The 5,102-nt window shown below is 38.2% G+C and overlaps 1 pseudogene; it reads right to left on the minus strand.

Annotated features, from left to right (window-relative positions):
- Positions 1 to 819: 819 nt before the first annotated feature.
- LOC143398180 (dnaJ homolog subfamily A member 1 pseudogene) lies at positions 820 to 1,672 on the minus strand (annotated as a pseudogene).
- Between the last annotated feature and the right edge of the window lie 3,430 nt (positions 1,673 to 5,102).

The raw sequence follows: 5,102 nt of genomic DNA on the forward strand, positions 1-5,102 counted from the left end.
TGGCCTCCAGGCCCAGCTCTTCCCAGTGAGCTGCATGTGCTCTTTTCCCCTTTGAGTGCCAGCCAGAGACAAAGAATCCAGGGGAGGACTGTAACTCCTGAAGGTGGTAGGTTCACCAAATGGAAAGGGTCTTGCTATGGTTTGGATCAATGTCCCCGCAAAGCTCCATATATAAAGGTATGGCACCTGGGGTGGTGGTATTGGAAGGTACTTAGATCCTGAAGAGGTAAGACCCAGTAGGGGTCCTGAGGTCATGTAGGGGAGGTGGGTATTCCCCCAAAGAGATTATGAGATCCTAGTCTCTTCTCAGTCTCTTTCTGCTTCCTGCCTTGAGACGTGATTACTTACTTCAATATACACTCCTGCCAAACCCTGATGCCCTTTCCAGAGGCCCAAACTGATGTGGCCACTGGATCTTGAACTTTTGAACATCTAGAATTGTAAGTCAAAATGAAACTTTCTTTACTTCATAAGTTTCTCACGCTAGGTATTTTATTACAGTGACATGACATTGACTAATGTAAATCCCTTCTAAAGAACCTCAACCAACCACAGAGTAAAAGGGAATGTAACATCATAAATTTTTATTGTATTAAGCCCCTGAAATCTGGAGTTGTCATAGCAATTAGCCTATCTGAATTCATTTACATTCTTTCTCTAAGTATTTTTTGAGCTTTTATATTTATGTTTATTCTTTCTTCATTTAACTTTTAAAACACTACTATAATTGAATATTAAAACAAAAACAATAGCAAGTAGTGAGCATGATTATAGTCCTACACTCATTCACTACTGCATATAAAATGCCTGCAGTGAGTGTTATTCACTGGTCCCATTAAGAGGTCTGACACTAATAGTACCTCTGGATATTGGCTTCTGGAAGTCACCTAATGCTTCTACCACCTGTATGTCCATACACATGAAAAGGTTGTCTCCTTATCGAGTAAAACCAGCATGGTCCTTCTGATCTAACACAATATCTCCTGACTCTTGGTCTCCTTCATCATGAAATGTTATTTTCTGTCCATCTTTCATGCCTTTGTCAATATGAACTTCTAGAATCTTTGTCTCTTGAACTATATTCCTTCCATTGCAATTTTTACATCTATCTTTAGGACTGATCTGTTCCCCATGGCCCTGGCACTCCATGCACATAGACTGATTTTGCTAAACCATTCCAGATCCTATCTGATGAATTCTTATTTTCATTCCAGTACCTTGGCAGTTGGGACAGCACTCTACTGTTCCTTTCTTACCACCTTGGCTTTCACATTTGTCACAAAGCACATTCTTTTGCACAGCCAGTTTTCTTGTTGCACTTTATATAAATCTTCTAACGTTACTGAGAGCTGACACATGTTTTTACCTTTCCTTTCTCTCTGCATCCTTCCTCCTCCTCCAAAAAACATATCAAAGATGTCCATGGGGGAGCCAAAACCACCACATGTTCCACCCTCCTTAATTGCCTATTCTCCTCCTTTGTCATGAAATTCCCTTTTCTTGGCACCAGAGAGAACTTCATAAGCTTGAGAAATCTGTTTAAACTTTTTTCCTTCATTTGGATTCTTATCAGGGTGGTACTTCAAGGCCAGTTTCTGTGTCTTTTTCAATTCTTTCTGGTGGCATTGGGTTTGACCCCTGAAACATCATAATAAGTGGTTTCTTTCACCATTTTCTACAGCAGGTGAGTAGGTTGGGGCTGATGTGGGGGAGTGGGAAGGAGCACCCTAATTGTGTGCAACTCAGGCAGCCGCTGTTCCCCTGCCTCCCACCAAGCTTTCTGGAAAGTTCCCCTTTCTCTAAGTCTTAAAAACTTCCAAACCCCCATTCCATTGTTCTGTAGCAATTTTTCTATGACTCTTGATTTTTTTTTTCATTTTACTTGAAGTCATCTATCTGGTGGTTCCTGGTTGAGTGACTATAAGGGATTTCACCAACTGCCACTTCTCAGATCTAAAGTAGGAGACTAGGTTGCTGTGAACATAACCTAAGACAATTTTGTATCGAGGATTTACCCAGTATGATGCTGTAGCATCTTTTCCTTATCCATTATCAGTGTGGGTGTCTAACATTCTCTATCCAAAAGTCCATGAAAACCTATAATCTTCATGATGCACTCCAACCAGGGCAACAACACTGTGTAGAGCTTTATTTGAAGAGATTATACTTGCCAGGATGCAATGAACTATCACTTTTCAGTGTGAACCACTAAAACATTTTGCTCCAGTAGTGATAGGATTAAACTAATATTTCTAGAAAAATAATTCTGGTAGTGACAGGAATTAGCATTTTAAGAGATGAGAGGTTAGAAGGTGATGAAAGAAACTTCAAGGAATCCTGAATTTCAGCTGTGGAAATAGAAGCAAAAGGAAGCATCAATGCTAGAGTGGCCCTGACTTGATAACAACCAGATCTGGAAGAGAAAAGTAGGAGAAACCATGAAAGATTTCTTAGAAATTTCATGTTTTGAGTGTCAAAGGCTAAATCAGGAGCCCAGGAAGAATAGAAGATTTGGTGGAATAATACAGGAATTTCACTCTGGAAATGCTGACTTTGAAGTACCACAGGGAAATTCCAAGTGAGAAATGGTCTAATGTTCAGAATACAATTTGTGCCAAAGGTTCAGGTGTGGGAATTATTAACATAGTCAAAACCTTGTGAATGGTTAAACCAGGAAAAGATTAAGTACTGAGGAAAAGATAAAGAACTAAAATTCTCTAAATTCCAAAGGATGCCTTCTTTTTTAGAGATAGTAGAATTAGTGAGACTTTGACTGAGTGACCTGAAAGACAGAAAGAAACAAAACACAAAACCAGAACTCCAGAACCCAAGAGATGAGGAAATTTCAATAATAATAATTCTAGTATGTAACTTAACCCACCCATTTTTTAGAAAAATCTCAATTATAGTTTTTACTTCTGGAAACTAGGTCTTTTCTTGATTTTACTCATCTTTCAGAGTTCTGTTTTCACTTCTTGAGATGTATTAAGCATGTTTTATATTCTGTGTCCTACAGTTGCAACAGTTAGGTTTTTTTATGCATTTTATTTTGTAGTTTATTATTTCTGCAGGCTCTTATTGTGCCTCAGGTACTCATTGATTTTCAACTTTTTTTTTTTTTAAAGAGACCACAAGGATGGAATATTTTTTTCAAAATGTGAGGTAAAGGGGGTTCTTTACAAATAGGTTTGTATTTGTTTTTCAAATGCCTATGACATTTTTGGTCTGGGCCCACTTCTAACTACATTCTTGGTTTTGAGGTTTTTCTAGCCACCCAGGTAGTATGAATTCTGGTTGTAAACCAGCATGAGGGCCAATTTATGATTACTAGCTTCTTAGATGATGGTGTGGGCACATGTAGAGGGAAGTTTCTTCTTAAAGAGTAAAGGGAATGGGTAATTAATTCTTTCTTACCTTGGGAATGTGGTTCTTTGGAAAGCCTAGGTTTTGCAGTCTATTATGGATGGGATTCTGCAATTTTTTTTTGTTCTTAAACTCATAAACTCAAAATAAAAGCGATACACAGATACCTCAGTGTATCAGTCATGTTTTCATTGCTGTGAACAAACTATCTGACGAGAACAACTTGAGGAGGAAAATTTTATTTGGATCATAGTTTCAGAGACTTTAATCCATGGTTGGCTGGTTCTGAGCAAAAATATCATGGCAGATGACATGGAAGAGGAAAGCTGCTCATCTCATGGCATCTGGGGAGCAGAGGGTGGGAGGGCAAGGGACCAGGGAGAAGATAAACTCTTCCATGGCACATCCCAGTGACCTCCTTCTTCCAAGTAGATCCCACCTCCCTGTAGTCCATTCAATCATCAATAAATGGATTAATGTACTGATGAGACCAAAGCCCTCATAATTCAATCATTGCCTAAAAGCTCCATCTCTGAACCTTGCCACACTGGAGACCATGCTTTCAACACGTGTATTTTGGTGGGACATTCCACATCCAAACCATAACACTGAGGATGGGTCAAAGCCCTGAATGTAAAAGCCAGTTTGGGTGCTCAGCTTATCTTCTTTATTGAGACCATGACCTTAGCATTCTTTATTTTCTTATTACCTATGGATACATTTTAAAAGATTATAGGGGATGGGAACATAGCTCAGTTAGTAGAGTGCTTGCCTTGCATGCATAAATTCAATCCCCAGCACCACCACCACTAAAAAAAAAATAAATAAAAATAAAGATTATAAAAATTTTACCTGTCATTTTCAGTTGTTTTCAACAGAGCAGTTGATCCTGGCACCTCAAGTCCTATTGTTGCATGGAACATATAATTTGTAAATACAGGATGTTCCATTTGAAAATATATTGCATTACATGAAAATCTTAACAAAAGATGTTAAACAAATGATTAATTGTTTATAGTTTCTTTAAGTGTGTTGCTAAAGCATTTAGAATTGCTTTACAGGTTATTAATTTAACTATTTACAGATTGCACACAAGCAAAACAATAAACTAAATTATTTGGAACCATAATGGTTGAAAAAGAATCAAATATATCCATATTCTGGCCTATTCTAAAGACTGCTACTGTTATAATCCTTAGTCTTTGCTGCCATAATCTTTCACCTGGATTATTAAAATTTCTTTGTTTCTTTCCAAGCCAAACCCAGAAGGTGTGTCTTTTTTTATTTATTTAACCCTTTCCCTTCCCACCTTCTTGTTCCACGGTGATTCTATTTAGATATGTTAGATCATGCCACCACTCTGCACTAAATGGTCCAGTGTCTTCCCACCTAAAAATAAAAGCCACAGTGAGTACTAGGATTCAATCTTCTTCCTTCGCTTTCTCAGTCTTAGCTCCCCTGTCCTTGCTGTTCCTCAGACATTCTTGCCTTAGGACCTTTGTATATATTGCTCTTCATGCCAGATAGGAGCCATCTCCCCTGCGATATTCACTTGGCTTGTTTTCCCACCACCTTCAGGTCTTGTTCAGTGTTATCTTCTCTGTGACATCTCAGGCTACTTAAAGTGGAAACCTCCCCTCATCCTCATCCAGCATTCCATATTCCATTTTTCTGCTTTATTTCTCTCTATAACACGTATCTTCTAATATACCATCTAAAATAAAAGTTATTATTTGTAA

This window comes from Callospermophilus lateralis, chromosome 4, assembly GCF_048772815.1.
Source record: "Callospermophilus lateralis isolate mCalLat2 chromosome 4, mCalLat2.hap1, whole genome shotgun sequence".
NCBI classification, from domain to species: domain Eukaryota; kingdom Metazoa; phylum Chordata; class Mammalia; order Rodentia; family Sciuridae; genus Callospermophilus; species Callospermophilus lateralis.